Genomic DNA, 8315 nt, shown 5'->3' on the forward strand with positions numbered 1-8315 from the left:
TGTCCCGCCCAAGCGGCCCCGCGACGCGACCCCGGAGCCGGATGGGCGCAAGGGCAGGAAGTGACTGCGGCCGCGGCAGGCCCGGGGCAGCGCACGGCGCATGCGCCGCACCCGGCTTTTTCCCTCCTCTCCGCCCCCTTCCCAGCCTCCTCGCTCCTCTCTCCCGCTCGCGCTCTCCTCCCACAAGAGCCCCGAGCGCGCAGGTGGCTGTTGTGCTCCGCGGGGTTCCCGCCCGACGGCGACAAAAGTTGGCGGCGGGGGCAAAGTTGGGCGCGCGGCGGAGGGGTCCCCTGCGCGCGCCTCTTCTCCAACATGCGCCTCAGCCAATCAAAGGAAGGCACCTCGAGGCCCGCCGGGGCAAGAAAGGGCTCCTTGCCTTTTTCCCCCTTCTCTCTCCCAGGAGGCTCCGGCTGCGCTTGGCTCGCTTGCGCCCTTTGGAGCCGCCGTGGCGCGCGCCTTGGTGCCAGGGCGCACGGCTTGGCGAAGGGCGGTGGAGGCGCCGCCGCCGCGCCTGCCTTCCTGCCTGCTTTTCCGCGACGCCAGCGAGCTCGGCGTGGCACTCCGACCCGCGTTTAGAAAGGGGCTGAGCGAGGGAAATGCTCCGGCTGCGGCGCTTGGGTACGTCTGGCGCCCTGGAGCAGCCGCCTCACCATGATTTTTACGCACTCGCCGAGGCGCGCAGGGCGAAAGGAGTCGAGCGCGCGAGGCGAAGAAGAAAGTTCCTCCACGGCGCAGCTCCCTCGGAGGCGAAGCACCGGGTTCTGCGGGCGCGCTGTTTTCTCCGCTGGTGGGAAAAAAGGCTCCATCCGTAGCGCAAAGGTCGCTTCTCTGCCGTGCCATTGCCGGCTTGCCTTATTCGGGTTTCGCGACAGGCGCATCTTAGCAGCCTTTTAAAATCCCGCCGGCCGATCGACTTCGCGTGCCCGGTCTAAATTCTCTTTTTAAAGTTTTACCTAGCAATCCAACCGCCACGTCTGTGTTTACAAAACAATAATAAAACGCCGGTTGTGGCTGGTTATACCGGTGCGCGGGGAAACCTAATGGCGAGGGACTTGTAGATTCTGTGCACATGCAGAAAAAAAGCAGAATTCTGAGAACCTCTGTCTTTCATTTACAAAACTGAAGTGTTTTTAATGTTTTGACATAAAGTGGAGCAAGCAACTCCGAAGCTGGATGAGGGGACAGTGAAATATCCAAGCAGGCAAGGCTTTCTTTGCTGTGCACCGAAGCAGAATGGGATGTAGAAATTTATCCTATTTGCATAATTTATACAGATATTCTGACTTCTGGCGCAGAAGTTTGAGATCCTGCCTTGCTAGTTTTACAGTAACAGATGTGACAAAACTTCTCTATTAAGTGAAGTTCTTTGGATGCTTCCAGGTAATTTCCATTGAAATGCATTGCATCATCTCCAGCAGATAAATAAATAAAATGCAAGAGTACTTTATTTTTATTAAATTATCTAATTTGTAGTCCACCTCATATTGCAACAGAAATCTCTTGGTAGTTTACAAATCCGAACAGAGATATAATTAATTCCACATTCAAAACAGCAATACGACTTAATTGTCATCGGCATCAGATTTCCAAATTTTAAGTAACATAAATAAATGTCCCTCAATGCAAACTTTAATTAAAAGAAGAATCCAAAATAAACCATATACAAAACATAGCAAGATACGTAAACATTCAATGCAATATATATAGTTACAAATTTATAAATGTATAAAAAGTATACCACATGTCACTCCATCTATATACTTCTCACTTCAATAAACATTCCAGTGTTGAAATAACAAAAATCTAACTAATACAGAAGAAAGGTCCAAGAAATAAAAGCAATCAAATAGTAGAAAAGTCAAGAAGCATTCGTTTTCTCACCATCCCCTCATCTGGGGCAATACAGACACCCTCTCCCTACCCTTTCAACTATGGAGATTAAACCCTTCCCCACAAACAGGTTATTATCCTGTGGGCAGTTGGGCATGGCTACCACTATATAGAGGGATGCGGGTGGCGCTGTGGTCTAAAACACAGAGCCTAGGGCTTGCTGATCAGAAGGTCGGCGGTTCAAATCCCACGACGGGGCGAGCTCCCGTTGCTCGGTCCCAGCTCCTGCCAACATAGCAGTTTGAAAGCACGTCAAAGAGCAAGTAGATAAATAGGTACCGCTCCAGTGGGAAGGTAAATGGTGTTTCCGTGTGCAGCCCTGGTTAGCCAGAAGCAGCTTAGTCATGCTGGCCACATGACCCAGAAGCTGTATGCCGGCTCTCTCGGCCAGTAAAGCGAGATGAACGCCGCAACCACAGAGTCGTCCGTGACTGGACCTAACGGTCAGGGATCCCTTTACCTTTACCTTTTACCACTATACAGTGGCACCTTGGGTCTTAGACTTCGCTAACTCAGAAATAGTACCTTGGGTTAAGAATTTTACCTCAGGATGAGAACAGAAATCGCACGGCGGCAGCAGGAGGCTCCATTAGCTAAAGTGGTACCTCAGGTTAAGAACAGTTTCAGGTTAAGAACGGACCTCTAGAACAAATTAAGTTCTTAACCCGAGGTACCACTCTACATGTTTCTCACAGCCCCACAGGGAGCATCCTAATCAATCAGACCCAAAGTAAATAAACACAGTAGCCCAAGAAGACAGACAAGTAAATAAAGAGGCAACAAACTCTGAAGCAACAAACAAAGGAGGTTTCTCCTCTTCTGGATCATTTACCTCAAATTGTTGGGTGTCCTGGGATCCGGTAGCAGATTTTGTGGGAAAGTCTCCCCTAATGCCCTTGGCTTGCTAGGAGATTGAAAGGGCATGGGCATTGATTTACAGAAGCAGTAATTCATACTGTGTCTGCCCAGATGTTTCAGTATAATTTCCTTTGCCATCCTGGCCATTCCAGCACAGTGAATAGCACGAAACCTGTCACAGTGTTTTAGATTTGCTTTGGTGATATTTGTAGTTAATGTTACACCATGCCTTTTTGCTACTGTAGGTGGCCATGCTGGAAATCATGGAACCGTTTTTATTTCATTGCTTCTAGATTTTATTCTTCCACTACTCTAAGCCTTGTAGCATGTGTGCTCATTCTGAACAAGCTGTCCTGTTTGTGTAATGGTGTTTGTATGTTTGTTGTATATCACCCTATGCTCTTTTGGAGGATGGGTGATTTAGAAATATGCTTTTAAGCAGTCCAATCTGGCTTTTAAAGATAATTCACCTTGTCTGGTTCATTAATTCCCCTCCAAGGCTAAGAGGTCTATTTAATGCAGAATTGCAGTCAAGACTTTCCAGCTGAACTGTTTTGGAGATATAACTTGAAGAAAAGCTGTGACTTACAAAGCTGTGGTCAGGTAAAGACTTGCTGTTGTGCTGGGCATGAAAGGTCTTGGGTTCTGCTAATTTCTTGCTTCCCAAATACTTTCTCATTTTAGTTGTTCCAAGAACGGTCATTTCAATTCTGACCACACTGACTCTTGTTGTTATTGTTGTTTAGTCGTGTCCGACTCTTCGTGACCCCATGGACCAGAGCACACCAGGCACTTCTGTCTTCCACTGTCTCCCGCAGTTTGGTCAAACTCAGGCTGGTAGCTTCGAGAACACTATCCAACCATCTCGTCCTCTGTCGTCCCCTTCTCCTTGTGCCCCCCATCTTTCCCAACATCATGGTCTTTTCCAGGGAGTCTTTTCTTCTCATGAGGTGGCCAAAGTATTGGAGCCTCAGCTTCAAGATCTGTCCTAGTTGTCTTTGTCCATGGAGTTTTCTTGGCATGGATACTGGAGTGGCTTGCTGGCTCCTCCTCCAGGTGGATCACGTTTGGTCAAAACTCTCCACTATGACCTGTTCATCCTGGGTACCCTTCACGGCATAGTTCATAGCTTCTCTGAGTTATTCAAGCCCCTTCGCAACGGCAAGGCAGTGATCGACTCTTACTGTCAGTTAAAAGGAACCCCAGAGAGCTTCTGTCAGGTACAGAGTGGTAAGCTAATTCTGTATCTATCTTGCGTGCAAGAAACTATACAGTGGTACCTCGGGTTACAGGTGCTTCAGGTTACAGACGCTTCAGGTTACAGACTCCACTAACCCTCTAACTCGGGTTAAAAACTTTTCTTCAGGATGAGAACAGAAATTGTGCGGTGGCGGCAGTGGGAGGCCCCATTAGCTAAAGTGGTACCTCAGGTTAAGAACAGTTTCAGGTTAAGAACGGACCTCCAGAACAATTTGTTCTTAACCTGAGGTACCACTGTAATGCATTTTAGGACAAAATACTGTGTGGACAGCCAGACAAGATACTGCACTTTGCAAGCCAAGAGAACAATCCTACCCAGAAGTTGCTTGCCAGGTGAAGTGAAGCCACTTTGCTATCTTCTCAGCAGGTGGGTCACTGTTGCTTACCAAGAGTGGGAAGGGGTAGGCGGTGAGGATATTGGCATGCCAGTATGCTTGCGCCACACTACTCTCCTAACTACCTTGCCCCTCTCCTTCCTAAGTACCTGTCAGGAGAGTAGCATAGTGGCTCTGCCCTGCCCATTGAGCTACTTCTCTTCCACCCTGCCCCATCATTCGCTTGGTGCTTTCTCTTTCCCCATCTCAATCGTTGTTGTTGTTTAGTTGTTTAGTCGTGTCTGACTCTTCATAACACCATGTACCAGAGCACACCAGTTACTCCTGTCTTCCACTGCCTCCCGCAGTTTGGTCAAACTCATGCTGGTAGCTTCAAGAACGCTGTCCAACCATCTCGTCCTCTGGCGTCCCCTTCTTGGGCCTTCAATCTTTTCCAACATCAGGGTCTTTTCCAGGGAGTCTTCTCATGAGGTGGCCAAAGTATTGGAGCCTCAGCTTCAGCTTTTCCAGGGAGTCTTCTCACGAGGTGGCCAAAGTATTGGAGCCTCAGCTTCGGGATCTGTCCTTCCAGTGAGCACTCAGGGCTGATTTCCTTAAGAATGGATAGGTTTGATCTTCTTGCAGGCCATGGGACTCTCAAGTCTCTCCTCCAGCACCATAATTCAAAAGCATCGATTCTTCGGCGATCAGCCTTCTTTATGGTCCAGCTCTCACTTCCATACATCACTACTGGGAAAAACCATAGCTTTAACTATATGGACCTTATCTCAATCACAGCCTAATGCAAATTGAGTGTGTCCGTTCCTCTCTACATATAGACAGTCATGTTGAAGTGGTAAGCCAGTCCATGAAGTCCAGGGACTCTCACTTTGCACTCAATTTGTAAGAAGACATGAGGAGCATTTTCTACAGCCATATTGCCCTGAACGTGCCTGTCTGATCCCAGAAGCTAAGAAGAGTCAGCCATGGCTGGTAGTGAGATGGGGAATCACCTGAGAATTCCAGGTGCTGTAGGCTTGAGGGAAGGGCTGTAGCTCAGCCCAGGTCCATTCTCTGGCACCTCCAGATTAGGGCTGGGGAAAATTCCCTGCCTAAAACCTTGGGCAGCTGTTGCCAATCAGTGTAGATAATACTGAGCTAGATGGACCAATGGTGTGATTCATTATAAGGTGGCTTCCTACTGTCCTGCCTATGTTGCTGTTGTCAGTTTAGGAGAGCCATATCAGCAGATATTTTAAATACAGTGGTACCTATGGTTAAGAACTTAATTCGCTCTAGAGGTCCATTCTTAACCTGAAACTGTTCTTAACCTGAGGTACCACTTTAGCTAATGGCACCTCCCGCTGCCGCCTCTGCGCAATTTCTGTTCTCATCCTGAGGTAACGTTCTTAACCTGAGGTACTACTTCCGAGTTAGCAGAGTCTGTAACCTGAAGCATCTGTAATCCGAGGTACCACTGTACACGGTTGTACCAACCCTACATACCATTAAATTCTGATTAAATATTTTTAAAGCCATTTTAGCAGCGTATTCTTCTTGAAAATGACAAAGCAAAAGCATTTTTAACCTTTGGACTTGTTCTGCTCCCAGTTTCAGAGAGCCTAGGTAGAAGACTCACCTTGCAGCTAGGAGAAAGGGAAAATGAAATATGTGCTTTGATAAAAAATAGGACTTGGGCAAGGAAGTGTGCCAGCTCGTCTTTGCCTCCCGCATAATCTAGGATGTGCCAACTAAGAGCAGAATGGAGGGGGGGAGGGAGAGAGACTATATATGGTGAATGAAAAACGTTAGAAGTCCATGCTGACGTCATGTAATCTTAAATGAACCAGCAAAGTTTCTACCCTTCACTTCTCCAATGACACTTGGGAATCTAGTTGTCTTTATGTTAAATTGAAAAGAGTCTGGCACTGCATAATTAATATTTTTCCATTTTTTAAAGTTAAATTATAGCTGTGAGGAATTGGGATTGAGATGTGGGAGGTATTTTAACCCTTGATTCCACCCATACTATGATCGAAACAGCTTACCCCACTACCCCATTTCCATAATATGCACTGGGAACTTTTGGGCCAGTAGCTGGTTCTCTCCCAGTGAAAATGGCAGGAGAAGAGTTGTGCTATTTTTAGATTGTGGCACATATTTACTAGCGGGGAGTGAGTTCCACTGAACACAATTTGAAAAAATTCAACATAACAGGCTACCTATAATTTCTTATGTAAACTTATGTAATTTCTGCAGGAAAAGTTAATCACAGATTCCATGGACATCAATGGAACTTATAAATGTTACGTTGTTTATTGAAAAATGAAAAGTGTATACATAATTACAAGTGCACGGAATAAGATAATACACAAAGAAGATGAAGGAATAGTACCCATATTGAAAACAAAAGAGAACAGAAAATAAAAGAAATTGCAAAGGTAAAGGTAAAGGTACTCCTGCCCATACGGGCCAGTCGTGTCTGACTCTAGGGTTGTGCGCCCATCTCACTTAAGAGGCCGGGGGCCAGCGCTGTCCGGAGACACTTCCGGGTCACGCGGTCAGCGTGACGAAGCTGCTCTGGCAAGCCAGCACCAGCGCACCACATGGAAACGCCGTTTACCTTCCCACTATAAAGTGGTACCTATTTATCTACTTGCACTTAGGGGTGCTTTCGAACTGCTAGGTGGGCAGGAGCTGGGACCGAATGATGAGAGCTCACCCCGCCGCGGGGATTCGAACCACCGACCATACGATCGGCAAGTCCTAGGCACTGAGGTTTTACCCACAGTGCCACCCGCGTCCCAAAAAGAAATTGTATACATTACAAAAAAGACTTTAACCTAATACAATAAAAATAGAACTTAAGTTAGGTATGACTAACTGATCCATTGGTTTCAATGGGATATGTAGTGCAGCCCAAACTATATCTACACAGAAGTGAGTATCATTGAAGCTGAGAGAGTTTACACTCTAAAATGTGTGTTTAAAGGTAAAGGGACCTCTGACTGTTAGGTCCAGTTGCGGATGACTCAGGGGTTGTGGCGCTCATCTCGCTTTATTGGCCGAGGGAGCCGGCGTACAGCTTCTGGGTCATGTGGCCAGCATGACTAAGCCGCTTCTGGCGAACCAGAGCAGCGCACGGAAATGCCATTTACCTTCCCGTGGAGCGGTACCTATTTATCTACTTGCACTTTGACGTGCTTTTGAACTGCTAGGTTGGCAGGAGCAGGCACCGAGCAATGGGAGCTCACCCCGTCGCGGGGATTCAAACCGCTGCCCTTCTGATCGGCAAGTCCTCTGTGGTTTAACCCACAGCTGCTACTAATTTTAGTTGGATAGGAGTTAATAGGCACAATTTTTTTCCTGTGCCTAACATTCATTTGGTTGGCTCGCTGTGCTACTTTTCTTCCAAAAGTCTTTTCAGTTATTCTTTATTATCTGTGTGCTTTGCCAGCTAACATTGATGTCTTTGTTCCCTTTGATTTTTGTAGGGTCGTTTATTAAACTAATAATAAACTAAAAAAGCTTAAAAAAACCAAATCTCAATTCATCCTTAGATGTCCTTTAGGTGTCTCCTGGGGTGTACTGGTGCTGTGTCTTGTACTGTACAAGTAGCCACATAGTTTTCCTAATTACTATACTCGATAGCTGTAGGGACGCGGGTGGTGCTGTGGTCTAAACCACTGAGCCTAGGACTTGCCGATCAGAAGGTCAGCGGTTCGAATCCCTGCGACGGGGTGAGCTCCCATTGCTCGGTCCCTGCTCCTGCCAACCTAGCAGTTCGAAAGCCCGTCAAAGTGCAAGTAGATAAATAGGTACCGCTCTGGCGGGAAGGTAAATGGAGTTTCCGTGCGCGCCTCTGGTTCGCTAGAAGCGGCTTAGTCATGCTCGCCACATGACCCAGAAAAACTGTCTGCAGACAATTGTCGGCTCCCTCGGCCAGTAAAGCGAGATGAGCGCCGCAACCCCAGAGTCCTCCGCGACTGGACC

This window comes from Podarcis cretensis, assembly GCF_951804945.1.
Source record: "Podarcis cretensis genome assembly, chromosome: 10".
In the NCBI taxonomy this organism is placed as follows: Eukaryota; Metazoa; Chordata; class Lepidosauria; order Squamata; family Lacertidae; genus Podarcis; species Podarcis cretensis.